The sequence below is a fragment of the Elgaria multicarinata genome, chromosome 3 (assembly GCF_023053635.1).
Source record: "Elgaria multicarinata webbii isolate HBS135686 ecotype San Diego chromosome 3, rElgMul1.1.pri, whole genome shotgun sequence".
NCBI classification, from domain to species: Eukaryota; Metazoa; Chordata; class Lepidosauria; order Squamata; family Anguidae; genus Elgaria; species Elgaria multicarinata.
The window spans coordinates 167,633,378-167,657,767 of NC_086173.1; the positions used below are offsets into that span (position 1 = coordinate 167,633,378).

Sequence of the window (24,390 nt, forward strand, 5' to 3'; positions counted from 1 at the left end):
CCAACTCTGCTATTCTATGATTCTATGATTCTATGATTACATGCTCTAGGGCGTGTTCAGTCGCCTTCACTTCGGGTCTTACACCATTTGCACGCTAGCTCCTGCACAGCCTATTTCATCGCCCTCAGCTCCCCCGAATACCAATTAACAGGGCGGGATCTACAGGGCTGGAGAGGGCACTCAGGGGCAATCACATCGATGGTCCTCTGCGTCTCACTGTTCCCCAGCGACATGAGGGCCTCAGTTGGATCACCAGCTCTCTCCACTGGAGAATCCCCAAGAGAATTCAGAAATCTGTTGGATTCCATCAGTCCAGTGGGGAAGTAACGTCAAAGGTTCAAAGCTCACCAGAAAATGATCTGACCATGACAATGTGGTTACTTGGACCCCACCAATCCTCAGGCTGCCCCTCTCACCACTTGGAGCAAAAACAAAATCAAGAGGAGGTCCTGGACTCCACATTCAGGAGTACTGAAAGAGCTTTTCTCCTGTGTGAATTCTTTGAAGCGATAAAAAGCGCTTTCCACATACAATGGATTCATATCGCTTCTCATCTGAATGGATCATTGCACAAGAGAGAGTGTGTAATCTGTGATTGAATTTTATTTATTTATTAAATTTATATACCACCCCATAGCAGAAGCTCTCAGGGCGGTTTGCAAAACCATCAGAAACATAAAAACAACAGTATCCATTTCAAAACAACACTTGCTTTCCAACATCTGAGCACTTCTAAGGCTTCTGCTTCGTGTGAATTCTTTGATGTTTCTTAAGGTTTGTGCTGCAAGCAAAGTTCTTTCCGCACTCCAGGCATTCATAGGGCTTCTCCCCTGTGTGAATTCTTTGATGTTGATTGAGGTGGCCACTCTGACCGAAACTCTTTCCGCACTCTAGGCATTTATAGGGCTTCTTCCCTGTATGAATTCTTTGATGCAGCTTAAGGCGTGTGCTGCAAACAAAGCTCTCTACGCACTCTAGGCATTTATAGGGCTTCTCGCCAGTGTGAGTTCTTTGATGCAGCTTAAGGTTTGTGCTGCAAGCAAAGCTCTTTCCGCACTCTAGGCATTTATAGGGCTTCTCCCCTGTGTGAGTTCTTTGATGCAACTTAAGACTCGTGCTGCAAGCAAAGCTCTTTCCACACTCTAGGCATTCATAGGACTTTTTGCCTGAATGAATTCTTCGATGTTGGTTAAGTTCTGAGTTGGAACTGAATTGCTTTTCACCCTCCAAGCATTTTAATCTTCTGTCTTCTCTGTGAAACCGTTGACATTCGGTAAGGTGAATCTTCTGAATCTTTGTATACTGAGAGCGTTTCCTCTGTGTCTTCCCACCTTGGGAATTCCTATTACTTTGTTCAAAAAGATTTTCACTTTTCTTTTTCTGGTGCCTGCCAGTTTTGTTGCTGATCGTGCAATGACCTGAAAGAATAAAAACAGAAATCCTCTACGAAACAGGGAACAAACAAAATAGTTTGCTGATTTGATTAACAAGATAAAAAGTGGAGAGGCATATCCTACCAGATATATTAAAAACCCTCTGATGATTTATTTATTTATTGCATCTCTATACCCCCCAATAGCCGAAGTTCTCTGGGCGGTTCAATCGATGCTCAATCGAACTAACAACTAGAGTGGCATACAGTACTTTCCTTTGTATATAATAACTCTTTCAAAGTAGCTCAAACAATAAATGAACAACATAAAATACTGTAAAAACAAAAGGCACTTAAAATCAGCCATTTTGTCCTAGCCGATTATTTAACTGAGGAGTGGACAGTGGCAATTCAACCCCAATGGTTCTTTTGAATGTCTCAGGGGCTATGGAAACCCTTCATCATAGCATCCTTCTAGATCTTCTCTCTGGGTTGTTGTATTGTGTTTTACAGACCTATATTTCAAAATGAAGTTTGTCCTGTTTTCTTGTTGTATCACAAAATGGAAAGCAAACTGTCCAGAGCAGGGTTCATAGAATCAAAGAATAGTGGAGCTGGAAGGGGCCTATAAGACCATCAAGTCCAACCCCCTGCTCAATGCAGGAATCCACCTTAAAGCATCCCTGACAGATGGTTGTCCATCTGTCTCTTGAAGGTCTCTTGTGTGGGAGAGCCCACAACCTCCGTAGGTAACTGGTACCACTGTCATACTGCTCTAACATTCAGGAAGTTTTTCCTTAAGTCCAGCCGGAATCTGGCTTCCTGTCACTTGAGCCCGTTATTCCGTGTCCTGCACTCTGGGAGGATCAAGAAGAGACCCTGGCCCTCCTCTGTGTGACAACCTTTTAAGTATTTGAAGAGTGCTCTCATGTCTCCCCTCAATCTTCTCTTCTCCAGGCTAAACATGCCCAGTTCTTTCAGTCTCTCTTCATAGGGCTTTTTTTCCAGATCCCTGATCATCCTCGTTGCCCTCTTCTGAAGACGCTCCAGCTTGTCTGCGTCTTTCTTGAATTTTGAAGCCTAGAACTGGACGCAATACTCTAGATGAGGCCTAACCAGGGCTGAATAGAGAGGAACCAGTACCTCACGTGATTTGGAAGCTATACTTCTATTAGGTAAGGAACCTCTCGTGCCAGCACTTGAGTCATTCCGGACTCCTAGAGGGATGCCTGCTTTCACTGACGTTTTCTTGGCAGACTTTGTAGCGGGGTGGTTTGCCATTGCCTTCCCCAGTCACAGTTACCTTTCCCCCAGCTAGCTGGGTACTCATTTAACGACCCTGGAAGGATGGAAGGCTGAGTCGATCTGAGCTGGCTGCCTGGGAACCAGCTTCCGCTAAGCAGTGCCTTCTTAACACATGGACATGCTGGGCAGTTGCCCGGGGCCCCCACGAGCACAGGGTCCCCATGCTTTGAAGTTCACTTTGGGGTTTTCTTTTTGGGAAGGGTGGGGGGAGATTGGAGATGGAGCGTGCTCTCCCCTACACATACTTTGCAGGGATCTGGTCCCTCGTGCTAGGCAACTGGCTGTGCGGATCGCCATCGGAGAAGGAGTGGGTGGGAAGAATCACTCTCTTTTTTTTTCTTGATTTCAACTCCCCCCCCCCAAAAAAAATGAAGAGGATGTGATGAACCCTGAAGCATTGCATAGGGTGGGGTGGGTTGGCCGAGAGCACTGCTTTGACTGGGGGCCTATAATGCTGTTAAGACGGCACTGCCACTGGGATCGAACTCAGGCAGTGGGGAGAGATTTGGCAGCAGTAATTGCCACTTACCACTCTGTGCCACACGATCTGTTAATGCAGCCCAAAATAGCATTTGCCTTTCTTGCAGCCGTATCGCACTGTTGGCTCATATTCAGCTTGCGATCTACAACAATTCCAAGATCCTTCTCGTTTGTAGTATTGCTGAGCCAAGTATCCCCCATCTTGTATCTGTGCATTTGGTTTCTATTTCCTAAATGTAGAACTTGGCATTTATCCCTATTAAATTTCATTCTGTTGATTTCAGCCCAGCAGCACTCCAGCCTATCAAGATCACTTTGAAGTTTGTTGCTGTCTTCCAGGGTATTAGCTGTCCCACACAATTTTCTTGCATTTTTAAACTTGTCTTGCTGACCACTTCATCTCTCTTTATGGAAGAAGCATAAAGGGGAGCAGCTGTCCTGGACTTAATCAAAACCAATAAGGACAAATGGGTGGATGGAAGTGAAAGTGGGAGGAACTTTGGGAAAAAGTGACCACGTCATCTTTGGATCCATGATAATGAGCACTCTGAAAACGAACCTTAGTTGGCATGGGCATTGGACTTTAGGGAAGGCAACTTCAAAAAGCTCAGAGAAAGCTTGTGTCAGATCCCATAGCTGGAAATTAGGAAGGACAACAGAATTCAAGAGAGATAGGAGATACTGAAAACCACAAACTATTTCATGAGAAGAAAAAATACAGGGGACATTGAAATAATCCAGTTTGGCTGCCCTGGGAGCTCTCTGAGAAGCTGAAACTCAAAGCGGACATGGAGAAGAGATTGAAAGAGGGACGTGCAACCCACGAGGAGGAGACTCAAATACTGAGGGCACAACCCCAAGTTTCCAGGACCAGATGTGTCTTCAACATTCATATAAACGAGATTTGTCAGTCCCTGCCAGAGGAGGTCAAGGGTCAAGGAGGTCAAGTTCTCTGGGCGGTTCAATCGATGCTCAATCAAACTAACAATTAGAGTGGCATACAGTGCTTTCCTTTGTATATAATAACTCTTTCAAAGTAGCTCAAACAATAAATGAACAACATAAAATACTGTAAAAACAAAAGGCACTTAAAATCTGCCATTTTGTCCTAGCTGATTATATAACTCAGGACTGGACAGTGGCAATTCAACCCTAATGGTTCTTCTGAATGTCTCAGGGGCTATGGAAACCCTCCATCATGGCATCCTCCTAGACCATCTCATTCGGTTGTAGTATTGTGTTTTACAGACCTATATTTCAAAATGAAGTTTGTCCTGCTGTCTTGTTGTATCACAAAATGGAAAGCAAACTGTCCAGAGCAGGGTTCATAGAATCAAAGAATAGTGGAGCTGGAAGGGGCCTAGAAGGCCATTGAGTCCAACCCCCTTCTCAATGCAAAAATCCACCTTAAAGCATCCCTGACAGATGGTTGTCTAGCTGCCTCTTAAAGGTCTCTACTGTGGGAGAGCCCACCACCTCCCTAGGTTACTGGTACCATTGTCATACTGCTCTTACAGTCAGGAAGTTTTTCCTGATGTCCATTCCTGATGTCCAGCCAGAGTCTGGCTTCCTGTAACATGAGCCCATTATTCCATGTCCTGCACTTTGGGAGGATCGAGAAGAGATCCTGGCCCTCCTCTTTGTTACAACCTTCCAAGTCTTTGAAGAGTTTTTTCATGTCTCCCCTCAATCTTCTCTTCTCCAGGCGAAACTTGCCCAGTTCGTTCAGTCTCTATTCATAGGGCTTTGTTTCCAGACCCCTGATCATCCTGGTTGCACAACTCTGAAGATGCTCGAGCTAGAAATGTGGAGCCCAGAACTGGACGCGCCCAGATTCCCCAGCCGCCGCCTCCTCCGTCTCTTCTGGCTGTAGTGCACACTATCGTTTTGGGGTCGTACTTGGGGCGAATGCATGCGCCTTCAGTACAGCTGTGGAATGACCTAACTAAGGAGGTTCACTTGGCACCTACATTATATGCTTTTAGACGCCAGGTGAAGACCTTTTTATTCTCCCAGCCTTTTAACAGTCTATAAATAAATTTGACCTTGGTGTTTTAAATTTGTAATTTTGCATTGCTGCTGGTTTTATCTCGTTGAGCTTTTATATTGTATGGGCTGGTCCATGAAGTCACGAAGAGTCAGAAGCGACTGAACGAATAAACAACAAAACTGTTTTATACTTTGAATGTTTTTAATTTTTGTGAACTGCCCAGAGAGCTGCGTCTATTTGGCGGTATAGAAATGTTATTAATAAATAAATAAATAAATAAATAAATGTTATTGTATTTAACTAATAGCGACTACAAAGAGAACATCTTGATAGACCATGCAGTCACAGAATAACACCATACAATGACCGAAATCAAATTAGTGAATCGCCTGCACAGTCCACTGCAATAGCATTCAGAGTGATTCTCTGTCCTCTGGTTCATTTCCTTCTGCTTTTAAACATGCTACAGTCTCTCCTATTCTCAAGAAACCTACTCTTGATAGGCTATCTCTGTCTAACTACCGACCTGTCTCTTTGTTGCCGTTTGTTTCAAAGATCCTGGTGCGTGTGGTCTACTCTCGTTGTCTTGATTTTCTTTCTAGTAACTTTGTATCCTTTTCAATCTGGATTCCGTCCTTTGCATTCCACTGAAACAGCCCTTACTAAGATTACCAATGATCTTCTTACTGCCAAGTCTAAAGGCCATTATTCCGTTCTTATTCTCCTTGATCTAACTGCAGCCATTGACACAGTTGATCACGATCTTCTTTTAGATTCCCTTCATGACCTTGGATTTTGTGGCTCTGTCTATAACTGGTTTGCCTCCTATCTAGCGGGTCGCTCTTTCAGCGTGTTGGCTAATGGCAGCTTGTCTTCTTCTTTTCCCCTTTCTGTAGGGGTTCCGCAAGGCTCGGTGCTTGGTCCGCTGTTGTTTTCTTTATACATGTTGCCCTTGGGTAATCTTATTCAATCTCATGGCCTCCAATATCATCTGTATGCCGATGATACACAATTATATCTTTCTTCTCCGGATCTTTCTCCTGATGTTCACGATCGTATCTCGCCATGTCTCTCAGATATCTCAGCTTGGTTGCTTCATCGTCGTTTGAAACTTAATATGGCAAAGCTGAATTGCTTGTTTTTCCTCCTAAACCTTCTCCTCATCTCTCATTCTCTCTTACTGTCAATGATGTTACACTTACTCCAGTCAAGGAAGCTCGTAGCCTTGTCTTTATATTTAATTCCTCGCTCTCCTTTATTCCTCATATTGAGGCAGTAGCTAAATCCTGTCGTTTTTTCCTGTATAATATTGCCAGGATTCGATCATTTTTGTCTGTCTCTTCTGCCAAGACTCTTGTTCATGCATTGGTTATTTCTCTGTTGGACTACTGCAACCTTCTTCTCACTGGCCTTCCTTCTTCTCACATCAGTCTGTTGGTTTCTGTTCACCACTCTGCTACTAAGATCATCTTCTTGGCTTGCCGCTCTGACCATGTTACTCCGCTTCTGAAATCTCTTTATTGGCTTCCAATACACTTCAGAATCCAATATAAACTTCTCCTGTTGACCTACAAAGCTTTTCACTGTCTAGCTCCTTCCTATCTCTCCTCTCACACTATTGCCCCGCTTGTGCTCTTCGCTCCTCTGATGCCATGTTTCTCGCCTGCCCAAGGGTCTCTACTTCCCTTGCTCGGCTTCGTCCATTTTCTTCTGCTGCCCCTTATGCCTGGAACGCTCTTCCAGAACATTTGAGAACTACAAGTTCAACCGCAGCTTTTAAAGCTCAGCTAAAAACTTTTCTTTTTCCTAAAGCTTTTAAAACTTGATTTTGTTCTGACTTTATACTGTTAGTTTTACCCTACCCTGTGCCTGTTTGCATTCTCTTCCCCTCCTTATTGTTTTATTATGATTTTATTAGAGGGTAAGCCTATGCGACAGGGTCTTGCTATTTACTGTTTTACTCTGTACAGCACCATGTACATTGATGGTGCTATATAAATAAATAAATAATAATAATAATAATTGCACGGATATGTCTGGCGGCTTTAGCAAACAAAGCTATTTTGTGTGTAGCATAACAGTCACAATCGGAAAAAAACCAAGCAACTATTTAACATAGGAACTTTCCCCCTGTAAGGATGCCAAAATCCACCCCAGGAATCCCTCCCTGGGATTTTTATATAGGTGACAATACGGTAGAACTTCAAAGTGATCTTGATAGGCTGGAGCGCTGGGCTGAAAATAACAGAATGAAATTTAATAAGGATAAATGCCAAGTTCAAAACCTAGGAAAAAGAAACCAAATGCACAGGTACAAGATGGGGGATACTTGGCACAGCACCACTACAAACGAGAAGGATCTTGGAATTGTTGTAGATCACAAGCTGAATATGAGCCGACAGTGTGATTTTGCTGCAAAAAGTCCAAATGCTATTTTGGGCTGCATTAATAGAAGTATAGTGTCCAAATAGTTCTGGGCACCACATTTCAAGAAGGACGCAGACCTTGTTCAGAGCAGGGCAACCAGGATGATCAGGGGTCTGGAAACAAAGCCCTATGAAGAGAGACTGAAAGAACTGGGCATGTTTAGACTGGAGAAGATTGAGGGGAGACATGATAGCACTCTTCAAATACTTAAAACGTTATCACACAGAGGAGGGGCAGGATCTCTTCTCAGAGTGCATGACACGGAATAACAGGCTCAAGTTACAGGAAGCCAGATTCCAGCTGGAAATCAGGAGAAACTTCCTGACTGTTAGAGCAGTACGACAAATGGAACCAGTAACCGAGGGAGGTGGTGGGCTCTCGCACAGTACAGACCTTCAAGAGGCAGCTAGACAACCATCTGTCAGGGATGCTTTAAGGTGGATTTTTGCATTGAGAAGGGGGTTGGACTTGATGGTCTTATAGGCCCCTTCCAGCTCCACTATTCTTTGATTCTATGAACCAAATGCAGTACAACAAATGGAACCAGTTACCTAGGGCTCCACAGACAACCCAGAAGAGTTCCCCTGGACGGCAACCCAAGGACACAACAGAGACAGCAGGATAAGCCTTCTTTGGTGCCCACACTGCGACGGAATATGGATGATTACATGCTCTAGCGCATATTCAGTCGCCTTCGCTTCGGGTCTTACACCATTTGCATGCTAGCTCCTGCACAAGGTATTACATCGCCTGCAGCTGCCCAGAATACCAAGGGACAGGGCAGGATCTACAGGGCTGGAGAGGGCACTCAGGGGCAATCACATCGATGGTCCTCTGCATCTCACTGTTCCCCAGTGACATGAGGGCCTCAGTTGGATCACCAGCTCTAGGGAATAGAAACCAAATGCACAGTTACAAGATGGGGGACACTTGGCTCAGCAATACTACAAACGAGAAAGATCTTGGAATTGTTGTAGATCACAAGCTGAATATGAGACAACAGTGCGATATGGCTGCAAGAAAGGCCAATGCTATTTTGGGCTGCATTAATAGAAGTATAGCTTCCAAATCACGTGAGGTACTGGTTCCTCTCTATTCGGCCCTGGTTAGGCCTCATCTAGAGTATTGCGTCCAGTTCTGGGCTCCACAATTCAAGAAGGACGCAGACAAGCTGGAGCGTGTTCAGAAGAGGGCAACCAGGATGATCAGAGGTCTAGAAACAAAGCCCTATGAAGAGAGACTGAAAGAACTGGGCATGTTTAGCCTGGAGAAGAGAAGATTGAGGGGAGACATGATAGCACTCTTCAAATACTTAAAAGGTTGTCACACAGAGGAGGGCCAGGATCTCTTCTCGATCCTCCCAGAGTGCAGGACACGGAATAACGGACTCAAGTTAAAGGAAGCCAGATTCCGGCTGGACATCAGGAAAAACTTCCTGACTGTTAGAGCAGTGCGACAATGGAATCAGCTACCTAGGGAGGTTGTGGGCTCTCCCACACTAGAGGCATTCAAGAGGCAGCTGGACAACCATCTGTCAGGGATGCTTTAGGGTGGATTCCTGCATTGAGCAGGGGGTTGGACTCGATGGCCTTGTAGGCCCCTTCCAACTCTGCTATTCTATGATTCTATGATTCTCTCTCCACTAGGGGAATCCCCAAGAGCATTCAGAAATCTGTTGGATTCAATCAGTCCAGTGGGGAAGTAGCGCCAAGTGTTCAAAGCTCACCAGAAAATGATCTGACCATGACAATGGGGTTACTTGGACTCAACAATCCTCAGGCTGCCCCTCTCACCACTTGGAGCAAAAACAAAATCAAAAGTAGGTCTTGGAATCCACAATCAGGAGCACTGAAAGAGCTTTTCTCCTTTGTGAATTCTTTGAAGCGATAAAAAGCACTTTCCACATACAATGGATTCATATCGCTTCTCATCTGAATGGATCATTTCACAAGAGGAAACGTGCAATCTGTGATTGAATTTTATTTATTTATTAAATTGATATACCACCCCGCAGCCGAAGCTCTCAGGGCGGTTTACAAAAGTTAAAAACAGTAAATATTGAAAAGTATACAAAATTTTAAAACCATCAAAAACATAAAAACAACAGTATCCATTTCAAAACAACAATTGCTTTCCAACCTCTGAGCACTTCTAAGGCTTCTGCTTCATGTGAATTTTTTGATGTTTCTTAAGGTTTGTGCTGCAAGCAAAGGTCTTTCCGCACTCCAGGCATTCATAGGGCTTCTCCCCTGTGTGAATTCTTTGATGGTTCTTAAGGTTTGTGCAGGAAGCAAAGGTCTTTCCGCACTCCAGGCATTCATAGGGCTTCTCCCCTGTGTGAATTCTTTGATGGTTCTTAAGGTTTGTGCAGGAAGCAAAGGTCTTTCCACACTCCAGGCATTCGTAGGGCTTCTCCCCTGTATGAATTCTTTGATGTTGGTTAAGGTGGCCACTCTGAGCAAAGCTCTTTCCGCATTCTAGGCATTTGTAGGGCTTCTCCCCTGTGTGAGTCCTTTGATGTTTCTTACAATCTGTGCTGCAAGCAAAGCTCTTTCTGCACTCAAGGCATTGATAGGGCTTCTCCCCTGTGTGAGTCCTTTGATGTCTCTTACAATCTGTGCTGCAAGCAAAGCACTTTCCGCACTCTAGGCATTTGTAGGGTTTCTCACCAGTGTGAGTTCTTCGATGCAGCTTAAGGTGTGTGCTGAAAGCAAAGGTCTTTCCGCACTCTAGGCATTTATAGGGCTTCTCGCCAGTGTGAGTTGTTTGATGCAGCTTAAGGCTTGTCCTGTAAGCAAAGCTATCTCCGCACTCTACGCATTCATAGGGCTTTTCCCCTGTATGAGTTCTTTGATGCAGCTTAAGGTTTGTACTGCAAGTAAAGCTCTTTCTGCACGCTAGGCACTTATAGGGCTTCTCACCAGTGTGAGTTCTTTGATGTTTCTTACAATCTGAGCTGCGAGCAAAGCTCTTTCCGCACTCTAGGCATTTGTAGGGCTTCTCCCCTGTGTGAGTTCTTTGATGCAGCTTAAGTTCTGTGCTGCAAGCAAAGCTCTTTCCACACTCTAAGCACTTATAGGGCTTCACACCAGTGTGAGTTCTTTGATGCAGCTTAAGGCTTGTGCTTTGAGCAAAGCTTTCTCCGCACTCTACGCATTTATAGGGCTTCTCACCTGTATGAATTCTTTGATGCAGCTTAAAGTCTGTGCTGCGAGCAAAGCTTTTTCTACACTCTGGGCATTTGTAGGGCTTCTCCCCTGTGTGAGTTCTTTGATGCAGCTTAAGGTTTGTCCTGCGAGCAAAGCTCTTTCCACACTCTAGGCATTCATAGGGCTTTTTGCCTGAGTGAATTCTTTGACGTCGGTTAAGTTCTGAGTTGGAACTGAATTGATTTTCACTCTCCAAGCATGTTAATCTTCTGTCTTCTGTGTGAAGCCGTTGACATTTGGTAAGGTGAATATTCTGAGTCTTTACATACTGAAAGCTTTTCCTCTGTGTCTTCCCACTGTGGGCATTCCTATTACTTCGTTCAAAAAGACCTTCACTTTTCTTTTTCTGGTGCCTGCCAGTTTTGTTACTGATCGTGCAATGACCTGAAAGAATAAAAACATAAAACCTCTACAAACCAGGGAACAAACGAAATTGTTTGCTGCTTTGATTAATAGGATAAAAAGTGGAGAGGCAGATCCTTCCAAATATATTAAAAACCCTCTAATGATTTATTCATTTATTGCATCTATACACCCCCCATTAGCCGAAGATCTCTGGGCGGTTCAATCGATGCTCAATCAAACTAACAACTAGAGTGGTATACAGTACTTTCCTTTGTATATAATAACTCTTTCAAAGTAGCTCAAACAATAAATGAACAACATAAAATACTGTAAAAACAAAAGGCACTTAAAATCTGCCATTTTGTCCGAGCTGATTATATAACTCAGGACTGGACAGTGGCAATTCAACCCTAATGGTTCTTTTCAATGTCTCAGGGGCTATGGAAACCCTCCATCATGGCATCCTAGACCATCTCATTCAGTTGTAGTATTGTGTTTTACAGACCTATATTTCAAAATGAAGTTTGTCCTGCTGTCTTGTTGTATCACAAAATGGAAAGCAAACTGTCCAGAGCAGGGTTCATAGAATCAAAGAATAGTGGAGCTGGAAGGGGCCTATAAGACCATCAAGTCCAACCCCCTTCTCAATGCAAAAATCCACCTTAAAGCATCCCTGACAGATGGTTGTCTAGCTGCCTCTTGAAGGTCTGTACTGTGCGAGAGCCCACCACCTCCCTCGGTTACTGGTTCCATTTGTCGTACTGCTCTAACAGTCAGGAAGTTTTTCCTGATGTCCAGCTGGAATCTGGCTTCCTGTAACATGAGCCCATTATTCCATGTCCTGCACTTTGGGAGGATCGAGAAGAGATCCTGGCCCTCCTCTGTGTTACAACCTTCCAAGTCTTTGCAGAGTTTTTTCATGTCTCCACTCAATCTTATCTTCTCCAGGTGAAACTTGCCCAGTTCTTTCAGTCTCTATTCATAGCGCTTTGTTTCCAGACCCCTGATCATCCTGGTTGCACAACTCTGATGATGCTCCAGCTTGAAATGTGGAGCCCAGAGCAGGACGCGCCCGGATTCCCCAGCTGTCTCCTCCTCCGTCTCTTCTGGCTGTAGTGCACACTATCGTTTTGGGGTCGTACTTGGGGCGAATGCATGCGCCTTCAGTACGGCTGTGGAATGACTGTACTGTGTGAGTTCTTTGATGACCACGTCATCTTTGGATCCATGATAATGAGCACTCTGAAAACGAACCTTAGTTGGCATGGGCATTGGACTTCAGGGAAGGCACCTTCAAAAAGCTCAGAGAAAGCTTGTGTCAGATCCCATAGCTGGAAATTAGGAAGGACAACAGAATTCAAGAGAGATGGGAGATACTGAAAACCACCACAAACTAGTTCTAGTACTGACCACCCAATCAAGGAGAAGATGAGGATGAAACTTTTGAGAAACAAAATGCCAGTGTTTCAAGGAAGCCTAATGTAGTAGTGATGGGGGACTTCAATTACCCTGATATCTATTGGGAGACCAATACTGCCAAAAGCGTTCCTTCAAAGAAATTCCTGACATGTATGGGTGATAACTTTCTCCTACAGAAAGTGGAGGAAGGAACTAGAGGATCGGCAATCCTTGACTTGATATTGACCAATAGGGATGACTTAGTGGATAAAATGGCAGTTACAGGAACTCTGGGGGAAAGTGACCACATCATACTTGAATTCTTGATTATAAACGAAGCAAAAGCTGAGTGTAGCCATACACGTACTCTGGATTTTAGGAAAGCTGTTTTTAATAAACTCAGAAATATGATAAGTAAGGTCCTATGGCAAGTGAGCCTAAAGAGAAAAGGAGTGCAGGATGGGTGGGAGTATTTAAAAAAGGAAATTTTAAAGGCACAATTACAAACAATTCTAACAAGGAGAAAAGATTGAAGACAACAGAGGAAACCAATGTGGCTCCACAAAAACCTTAGAGATGACCTAAAAACGAAAAAGGATACATATAGGAAGTGGAAGGAAGGCCAGGCTACAAAAGAAGAGTACAGACAGGTGGGGCAGAAGTGCCGAAATGGCATCAGGAAGGCTAAAGCTGAGAATGAGCTGAGATTAGTGAGGGATGCTAAAAGCAATAAAAAGGCTTTCTTCAGATACGTGAGTAGTAAAAGGCAGAGGAAAGAAATGGTGGTTCAACTGCTTAATGAGGATGGCAAATTGATAACAGATGGCAAAGAAAAGGCTGAAGTGCTCAATTCCTACTTTGGCTCAGTCTTCTCCCAAAAGTGGGTCTATGACAACCCCCCTGGAAAAAGTGAAGCAGAAGTTGAAGGGGAAGGATTGCAGTTTGCGATTGATAAACAAATGGTCAAGGAACATCTAATTTCCTTGAATGAGTTCAAATCTCCAGGGCCCGATGATCTGAATCCTAGAGTAATAAAGCAGCTAGCAGAGGAACTCTCAGAACTGCTGTCCATTATCTTTGCGAAATCAGGGAAACAGGTGAGGTGCCGGACGACTGGAGGAGGGCTAACGTTGTCCCTATCTTCCAAAAGGGCAAAAAGGAGGAACCTGGGAACTACAGACCAGTCAGTCTGACATCCATCCCTGGGAAAATTCTGGAGCAGATTATAGAAAAGTCATTCTGAAAGCACCTTGAAAAAAAGGAAGTGATTACTATAAGTCAACATGGATTTGTCGGGAACAAGTCCTGTCAGACAAATTTGATCTCATTTTTTGAACGGGTAACCTCCCTTGTGGACTGTGGGAATGCTGTGGATGTCATATATCTTGACTTCAGCAAAGCTTTTGACAAAGTACCACATGACATTCTGATTAACAAACTAGCTAAAAGTGGGCTAGATAGAACAACTATTACATGGATTCACAGTTGGCTACAGAATCGGACGCAAAGAATGCTTATCAATGGAACCTTCTCAAAATAAGGAGAGGGCCCAGTGCTCTTCAACATTGTTATTAATGATTTGGATGAGGAGGTGCAGGGAACGCTTATCAAATTTGCAGATGACACAAAATTGGGTGGGATAGCTGATACCCTGGAAGACAGACACAAACTTCAAAGTGATCTTGATAGGCTGGAGTGCTGGGCTGAAAACAACAGAATGAAATTTAATAGGGATAAATGCCAAGTTCTACATCTAGGAAATGGGGGATACATACAGTTACAAAATGGGGGATACTTGGCTCAGCAATACTACAAACGAGAAGGATCTTGGAATTGTTGTAGATCACAAGCTGAATAAGAGCCAACAGTGCGAAACGGCTGCAAGAAAGGCAAATGCTATTTTGGGCTGCATTAACAGAAGACTAGCTTCCAAATCATGTGAGGTACTGGTTCTTTTCTATTCTGCCCTGGTTAGGCCTCATCTAGAGCATTGCATCCAGTTCTGGGCTCCACAATAAAAGGAGGACGCAGACAAGCTGGAGCATGTGCAAAGGAGGGCAACCAGGATGGTCAGGGGTCTGGAAACAAAGCCCTATGAAGAGAGACTGAAAGAACTGGGCATGTTAACCTGGAGAAGAGAACATTGAGGGGAGACATGATAGCACTCTTCAATGACTTGAAAGGTTGTCACACAGAGGAGGGCCAGGATCTCTTATCAATCCTCCCAGATTGCAGGACACGGAATAACGGGCTCAAGTTACAGGAAGCCAGATTCCAGTTGGACATCAGGAAAAACTACCTGACTGTTAGAGCAGTACGACAAATGGAACCAGTTACCTAGGGAGGTTGTGGGCTCCCCACACTAGAGGCATTCAAGAGGCAGCTGGATAACCATCTGTCAGGGATGCTTTAGGGTGGATTCCTGAAATGAGCAGGGGGTTGGACTCGATGGCCTGATAGGCCGCTTCCAAATATACTATTCTATGATTCTATGAGGACACACAGGAAGGCCAAGATCTCTTTTCTGTTATCCCAGATTTGACGTAGTGGGCTCTCCCACGCTAGAGGCCTTCAAGGTGCAGCTGGACAACCATCTGTCAAGCATGCTTTAAAGTGAATTCCTGCATTGAGCAAGAAGTTGGACTTGATGGCCTTATAGGCCCCTTCCAAGTCAAATATGCCATGATTCTGTGACCACACCATGGACACTACCAAGCTAAACAATCACGAAGCAGACCTCAAAAGCATGTGGCACCACCTCACCAGATGACCTCAAGAACTGAATAGGTCTATAGAGGAGAATGCAGATTCTCAGTTTTGCAGTTCCCAAGTTCTTTAGGGCTTTAGATACTAGCAACAACCTTGAATTTGACACAGTAGCGAACAGGCAATCAGTGCAGTACCTTCAACCCAAGGCTTCATGTACATCACCTGGTGAGCTTTCTCTGCACTCGAGTATCCCAGGAACAAGGCCCAGGCATTGTTGTCCTCAATGACATCTTTATTATGCACTGACACAAACAAAGAAGAGCTGCAATTCCACTTTCTAGGATATATTAAGAAGGCAAAGAGGGAGCCCTACCCAGAGGAATCCCATTCCTTACCCAGAGAGGCCATGATCCCACGATTCTCCTCCATGACTTCCTTGTGCAGAGTCCTTTGGCCTGGGTCCAGCAGAGCCCACTCCTCCTCTGAGAAATGCACAGCCACCTCCTCAAAGGTCACCAGACCCTGAAAGAAGAAGAGGAAATGATGTTCTTCTTTCACATAATGTTGCAATCCCCGAACGCAATAAAGGTGAGATTGCTGGAGGTTTCTCCTGCAGGATCCAGAGCTTCATGAGTGACTTTTAAAGCTAGCCACCATCTTGGAAAGGAGCAAAGGGAGAGGAGCAGGTTCTTCCAGGATGTGCAGGGAACAGAGGCCCCCCAGGACTCCCCTACCTGCCCAGGCTGTGCAGAAACCGCTTCCGCTCCATCACCAAGCGAAGGAGGCCTAGAAGGACACCCCAGGATCAGTTCACTCTCTCTGTGGGTCCTTCCACTCCCTGTGAGGAAACCAATGAAGGAGGGGAGATAAGTCAACATTCTTCAGCATTTCCATTTTCATTGTTTTATTGGAATACGTGTTTGTCCACATTACTCAAGAACATCTCTTTTTTGAGTATCTAGAGAAAAAGAGTTTCTCTCCTCCTGCAAAATCAAATTCAAGAAGACCATGAAAGCAGCTCAGGCATAATTATGGGAGGGAGACCATGGGGAAATATGTCCACTAATCCTTACCCAGTGAGGAGGGTCCTCCGTCACCCTCCTGCAAGATCCACCCATCAAGCGGCCTCTGTGTGGTGCCTGATGGAGCCTTCTCTGCCTCAAGGAAATCTGTGGGTGTTTTGGTGAACTTCTCCTGCACCTGGAACAGAGGGAGGACCCAGACAGAGAAGAGGGATTAGTGAAGGAAAGAAATGGGTCAGGTGAAGGCCAAGGGCTGCATTTGTGTCTTAGTCAGGGGAGCCCATAAGGATGTGTGATTTGGGGCTAAGAGTTCAAGCCTGACATAAACAAAACGCTTGAATACCCTCCAAAACCCAGCCAGGAGGAAAGACAGAACCTCCCAGACTAGGGTGACCATATGAAAAGGAGGGCAGGGCTCCTGTATCTTTAACAGTAACATAGACAAGGGAATTTCAGCAGGTGTCATTTGTATATATGGAGAACCTGGTGAAATTTCCTCGTTATCACAACTGTTAAAGCTGCAGGTGCCCCGCCCTCTTTTAAATCTGGTCTCTTTAGTATAGCTCCTGCACCTTTAACTGTTGTGATGAAGAGGGCATTTCACCAGGTTCTCTATATATACAAAGGACACCTGCTGAAATCCCCTTGTCTAGGCAACTGTTGAAGATACAGGAGCCCTGTCCTCCTTTTCACATGGTCACCCTATCCCAGACATTCCTTGATATCCAGCATCTTCCACTGTAAACACAGCACTTTGGTGTCTACAAATGCTATTCGTGTCCTGTGGGAAGGACTCTGCCACCGGTTGAAGAAGGATCCCCTCCTTCCCCAGAACTTCCCCAAACCAATCATTTCTCCTGTGATCATAAGAACCTAAGAAGAGCCGCTCTGGATCAGAACAAGGGTCCATCTAGTCCAGCATTCTTTCTCCACAGTGGCCCATCAGCTGTTGACCATGAACTCACAAGCAGGACATGAGCGCAACAGCACCCTCCTGCCCATATTCCCCAGCAACTGGTGCTCAATGACATACTGCTTAGGATACTAGAAGTAGGATGTAGCCATCACGATTAGTAGCCATTGATAGCCTTCTCCTCCAGGAATTTGTCTAACCTCCATGATAAACTATCCAAATGGGTGACCATCACTACGTCTTGTGGTAGGGAACTGTATATTTCAACAAAGCACTGTTAGTTTAACTCTCCTCCAAGGAGGGCCTGCTCTACAAATTAAGAACTAATCTTGTGGGGTGGGACCTTGGAAATTGGGGCATCCCTTCCTTTGAGGTTCTGCAAAACAAGTTGAGGTAAGTATAAAGGACACTGTCCCTTGGAGTTATGAGGATGAAATGCTCTCACCTGCTTCTTGTCCTCTGCCTGGCTCAGGAGGAAGCCTTCTGCCAGGGCCACCGCCTGGGAACTGGTATCTGCTCCACATTCTCTGACCCAGCTCTCCATCTCCGGGGGCAGGACAGCAAGGAACTTCTCTAGCACCACCAGGTCCATCATCTGAGCTTTCGTGTTCCTTTCTGGCTTCAGCCACTGGCGGCAAAGGTGGTGGAGTCGGCTGCACACCTCTCGGGGGCCCTCGGCCTCCTGGGAGCAGAAGTCCCTGAAGCCCTGGCGCTCTGTGTCTGTGCCAGAGTTGCTTCTGGGCTGGTTCTCCTGATCTCTTCTTTCCCAGTGCTCTGCACTGCTCCCTTCCTGAATGATACCGGAGATGTTTCCTGCCTCAGGGCAAGCAAACTTTTGCTCTTCCTTCTTTCCTCTCTTCTCCATTTCTTCTCCCAACAGGCATCAAAAAAGACTCCTTCCTTTGCTCCCAATTTCTCTTTTCAGGCTAGGACTTTCCTAGAGGAATTCAAACATAGAGCTGCATGAATTAGATCCAGCTGTGGCCAACTTAATACCCAGGACCTCTCTCAGATTGGTCTCCGCAACTCCGGTCACACAGGAATGAGGCTCCTGGTTGAAAAAGAGGTTCTGACTCTGTCCCAATGGGAGAGAGGGAGACAATATAACCACAGCTGAATTGATATGATTAAAAGCTCAATATGTGTAAAAGTTTATTTTAAATCAAGAAAACAGTGAATACTCTTTCAACTCGTTAAAGAATTCAAACATGCCATAAAGGGAGCCTTAAGATATGCATGGTTCATAAAGGAAGTAAATGCAAAAGAACATCTCATACGGAAACAAAATGTGAAACATGTAATGATTACAATGAAATATATGTGTACGCTGTGCAAAATACTCAGCAGTTTAACTTTTGCTAGGGCTTTAAGAAAACAATATGAAAACACTACAAGGCCCAACTAGCGGCAGTTAAAGTGTTATTTAGCTCTACTTAAACTTCCACTAGTCCAAACTAGTTGGATGCAATGCTAAAAGTTTTTGATTATGTAACATTATAGTTTAAACTTTTGAAGAAAAGGAAGGAAAGAGAGCAGGGATGGCGTGAGGTTAAAAGGAAGGTGTAGCTCTCTATCCCCAGGCAGAGATCTGACGAACAGGATGTTGCAGACCCAGAGCAAAGTTGGAAGAGACTCCTCTTGTGAACTCAGTGTAACAGGGTGTTGAAGAACCACATTTGTTAGACAAAAGGTGTTCTGGTGTCATGTCTGCATTGCGTTTTGTTTCCTCTCCCTGTTTTAAACTGTACCAGGATACCTATTCTTTACATTAGAATCATAGAATAGCAGAGTTGGAAGGGGCCTACAAGGCCATCAAGTCCAACCCCCTGCTCAATGCTGGAATCCACCTTAAAGCATCCCTGACAGATGGCTTCCCAACATTTCTAGCCTGCAGATGATAACTCCTTGTTTCAACATCAACACCATGAGATGAACGCAATGGAGGAATGGCAGGAAACACTCCAGGGGTGGGGGGAAGGCACAGAACACAGCAGGTGACCAACCTGCCCTCCTTTGAAGAAACCCCAAATGGCACATAACGGAAAGGACTTCCTGATACGTAATTAGTCATTAGTATTGCTGTAAATCATATATTCCTGAGCATGTGCGTAGAATGCAAGCCATGTTTTGTCCCATTCTTATTTTTAATTATTTGTGTCTGTGGAAATACCCAGATACAGATTATTTAAAAAAATTAAAAGTGGGGCAGGAACGGCCCTATTCCTCTCCCCTCACCCATTTGTTTGTTTGTCTTACTTTCCCAGAGGCATGGGGCTGGAAAATTCACACTTGCCTTCCTTCCCGTTCAGATGTCAGGAAGGAGCGCAAGTGTGGGTGCCTGGATTTCTGGCTTAACCACCACAGTTAAAGCCATGGTTTAAGGTGTCTTCTGAAAGGGCCCAATTTGTATTTCATTTTTAAAAAGACCATAACAGCAGTAATAAGGTTGCATTGTTCTTTCCTTTTCTATCAAAGGAAGTGATTTTCCATGGAATTACTTCTGGTGGAAACATTTCCCTTCTCCACTGCAAGAGAGATTTAGGCCCATTTGTTCCAGGGCTCCACCTCGTTGGATTGATCTGGATCTAACTGCAATCCCTGGGAAAGGAATGTCCATTAATTCATATCCACAGGTGATCAAGATCAAATCAAATACCAACTGTGCCCTTATCTGGACAGAGATAGCCTAGCTACAGTGATCCATGCTCTGATAACCTCTCGCTTGGATTACTGCAATGCATTATACGTGGGGCTGCCTTTGAAAATGGTCCGGAAACTTCAACTGGTACAAAACAGGGCAGCCTGTTTACTAACAGGGACTGGCCGACGAGACCACATCACGCCAGTCCTTTTCCAGCTTCATTGGCTGCCAGTCCCAGTCTGGGCCTGATTCAAAGTGCTGGTATTAACATTTAAAGCCCTAAATGGCTTGGGGCCAGGTTATCTGAAGGAACGCCTCCTCCCATATGTACCTGCCCGGACCCTAAGGTCATCCTCAGGGGTCCTTCTCCGCGAGCCCCTGCCAAAGGAAGTGAGGCAGGTGGCTACCAGGAGGAGGGCCTTTTCTGCTGTGGCACCCCGGCTGTGGAATGAGCTCCCTAAGGAGATTCGCTTGGCACCTACATTATATGCATTTAGACACCAGATGAAGACCTTTTTATTCTCCCAGCCTTTTAACAGTCTATAAATAAATTTTAACTTGGTGTTTTAAATTTGTAATTTTGCATTGCTGCTGTTTTTATCTGGTTGAGCTTTAAACACCTGCTCAGCCATCTCTCCTGCTCCCTTCCAGCAACTGTCACCTGGCAGCAGCCATTCCACCAGGCTGCAGGAGACAGAGAAGGGGAGCTCTGCTGAGAAGACACCTGCACAGCCATCCCTCCTGCTCCCTTCCAGCAACTGTCATCTGGCAGCAGCCATTCCACCAGGCTGCAGGAGACAGAGAAGGGGAGCTCTGCTGAGAAGACACCTGCACAGCCATCCCTCCTGCTCCCTTCCAGCAACTGTCATCTGGCAGCAGCCATTCCACCAGGCTGCAGGAGACAGAGAAGGGGAGCTCTGATGAGAAGACACCTGCTCAGCCATCCCTCCTGCTCCCTTCCAGCAACTGTCATCTGGCAGCAGCCATTCCACCAGGCTGCAGGAGACAGAGAAGGGGAGCTCTGCTGAGAAGACACCTGCTCAGCCATCTCTCCTGCTCCCTTCCAGCAACTGTCACCTGGCAGCAGCCATTCCACCAGGCTGCAGGAGACAGAGAAGGGGAGCTCTGCTGAGAAGACACCTGCTCAGCCATCTCTCCTGCTCCCTTCCAGCAACTGTCACCTGGCAGCAGCCATTCCACCAGGCTGCAGGAGACAGAGAAGGGGAGCTCTGCTGAGAAGACACCTGCTCAGCCATCCCTCCTGCTCCCTTCCAGCAACGGTCACCTGGCAGCAGCCATTCAATTCCCCCCACCCCCCGGTCAAATTGAGCTAAATAATCTGTTAATTTCCCCTATTAATTGTGTATTGTTGTTAATTTGCTATTGTGAAGTTATTGTAGATGTATAATGTATAATGGAAAGGAGGCGACAATTCAAGTTGTGCAGGGCAGAGGGAGATATGGTGATGGCAGGGTGAAGTGCCATTACAGGGGAAGGAGAGATAGATATTTAACACCCATCTTTCCTTCCGGTCGCCCTGCCACCCTGGGGAACTTGGAGAATGAACCAAGCCAACCACGGACCCTCTCCTTGCTCCTTTGCAATGCCAGGTCGGTTAAAAACAAAACAAATATAATTTATGATCTCCTCACAGATGAGGAGGCCGACCTGGCATGTTTCACAGAGACCTGGCTGGGAGATGACAGTGGCCCAACATGGGCCCAGGCCCTCCCAGCTGGGTACTGTGTTATTGAGCAGGTGAGGAAAAGTGGACGGGGGGGCGGAGTAGCTGTGGTCTATAAGGATAATCTCAACTTGACCAGACTTCCTGTCCGGGAATTGAATCACATAGAGTGTGTGTACCTGAGTCTAAAGACCAGGGATAGACTGGGGATTCTGTTAGTGTACCGGCCACCCCGCTGCCTATCAGACTCCCTGGCCGAGCTTACGGAACTAGTGTCGGAGTTGGTGCTGGAGTCGCCCAGGCTTTTGGTCCTGGGCGACTTCAACATCCCTTTCGGGAGTGGTTTATCAGGTGCAGCTCGGGAGTTCATGGCATCCATGACAAACATGGGCCTATCCCAATTGGTCTCTGGACCCACACATTCAGCAGGTCACACCCTCGATGCTGTTTTCAGTTCCGAACAGATAGATCTGTGGGCGGAGGTGATAAATACCTCTGCGTTGTCATGGACAGACCATTTTCTGGTCAGGGTTAATATCATGGCTACCATCCTCCCCTGCAGGGGTGGCGGACCTATTAAGATGGTCCGCCCTCGAAGGCTGATGGATCCTCTTGGATTCCAGAAAGCCTTAGAGGGTACTATGGCTGGTATTGTCGACGATCCTGTTGAAGCCCTGGTCAATAGATGGAATCAAGACCTAACTAGGGCTATCGACACGATTGCCCCCAAACGTCCTCTCCGACCTGCTTCCAATCGGGCACCTTGGTACACAGAAGATCTCAGGAAGTTGAAGCGGGAAGGTCGACGACTGGAGCGCCGATGGAGGAAAACTCGTCTCATATCCGACAAGGCACGTCATAGAGAACATCTTCGTTCCTATGGGGTGGCAATACGTGCAGCGAAGAAAGCTTTCTTCTCTGACCGCATTGCGTCTGCGAATTCACGTCCAGCAGAACTGTTTAGGGTGGTGAGGGGTCTAACTCGGGCACCTCCTCCCCTGAACCCAGTTTTAGAGCCTTCGGTAGTTCGCTGTGATGCATTTAATGATCATTTCACAGATAAAATCTCTCGGATAAGAGCCAATTTAGATGCCGTCGTTATAACAGAAGCTGAAGCTGAAGTGTCCAGCAACTTTGTGAGTAGGATTACACTGGATCAGTTTCAGTTGGTGAGTACTGATGATGTGGACAAGCTGCTTGGACGAGTAAGGAGGACAACTTGTCCTCTCGATCCCTGTCCTTCTTGGCTGGTCACCCAGGGAGGAGATGCAGTTAGACTACAACTACAACATATTATTAATGCATCTCTCAGGGAGGGGAGTTTTCCACCATGTTTAAAAGAAGCAGTGGTACGGCCACTTCTCAAAAAGCCCTCCCTGGATCCCCTGGACCTTAATAATTATAGACCAGTATCAAATCTTCCATTTTTGGGCAAGGTGATTGAGAGGGCAGTTGCCTTCCAACTCCAAGCAGTCTTGGATGATACAGATTTTCTAGACCCATTTCAAACTGGCTTTAGGGCAGGATACGGAGTTGAGACAGCTATGGTCGCCTTAGTGGATGATCTCCGCATGAGTATTGACAGGGGAAGTGTGTCCCTGCTGGTACTTTTGGACCTTTCAGCAGCTTTCGATACCATCGACCATGGTATCCTTCTGGAACGCCTGAGGGCTTTGGGAATCGGGGGCACTGTGCTCCAGTGGTTCCGGTCCTACCTCTCAGGTAGATTCCAGATGGTGATGCTTGGGGATAGTCGCTCCTCAAAAAAGGAGCTGTTGTATGGCGTACCACAAGGTGCCATCCTATCCCCAATGCTGTTTAACATCTACATGAAACCGCTGGGAGAGATCATCCGGAGGCATGGGGCGGGGTGCTATCAGTATGCTGATGACACCCAAATATATTTCTCTATGCCTTCAGTAACAGCATCAGCTAAGGATAGTGTGTCTCCTCTGAATGAATGCTTGGAGGCAGTAATGGGCTGGATGAGGAAAAACAAACTGAAGCTGAATCCAGACAAAACAGAGGTGCTTGCTGTCAAGGGCTCTGACCTAGGTTTGGAGGTGTGTCAGCCAGTTCTGGATGGGGCTACACTCCCCCTGAAAGACTGTGTTCGCAGTTTGGGGGTGCTCCTGGATCCGTCACTCCAAATGACAGCCCAGATAGATGCGACGGCCAGGAGTGCCTACTATCAGCTTCGGCTGATACGCCAGCTGCGCCCCTTCTTAGAGTCAGAAGACCTAAAGACAGTAGTGCACGCGCTGGTAACCTCAAGGCTTGACTTCTGCAATGCGCTCTACATAGGGCTACCATTGTACCTAGTTCGGAAACTTCAACTAGTTCAAAATATGGCAGCCAGGTTGGTCACCGGTACACCTAGGGATGACCACATTACACCAACATTAAAATCACTCCACTGGCTGCCAATTAGTTTCCGGGCAAAGTACAAAGTGTTGGTCATTACCTTTAAAGCCCTAAATGGTTTGGGTCCAGGTTACTTGCGGGATCGCCTTCTCCCATATAGTCCGCCCCGCACACTCAGGTCCTCTGGGGTGAACTTACTTCAGTCAGCTAAAACTAGGCTGACATCAGTTTCCCAGAGGACCTTTTCTTCTGTCGCCCCCAGATTGTGGAATGGCCTGCCGGAGGAGATTCGTAAAATTAACTCTATGTGTGATTTTAAGGCAGCTTTAAAGACTAGCCTTTTCCGGCAAGCCTATCCAGATCAATGTTAAATCATGAATTTTTAAGATGTATTGATTCCTGTTCTAATGTTGTTCCCCGCCTCGATCTAAAAGGAGAGGCGGGTAAGAAATACATTTATTATTATTATTATTATTATTATTATTAATATTGTATTTTATAGTATGATTTTATACTGTTTTATGTTTTTAA

General features: G+C 45.7%; 1 pseudogene; it reads right to left on the reverse strand.

The window, feature by feature from the left end:
* Positions 1–732: 732 nt before the first annotated feature.
* LOC134395762 (zinc finger protein 208-like) overlaps positions 733–24,390 on the reverse strand; it is a 73,194-nt pseudogene continuing 49,536 nt past the window's right edge.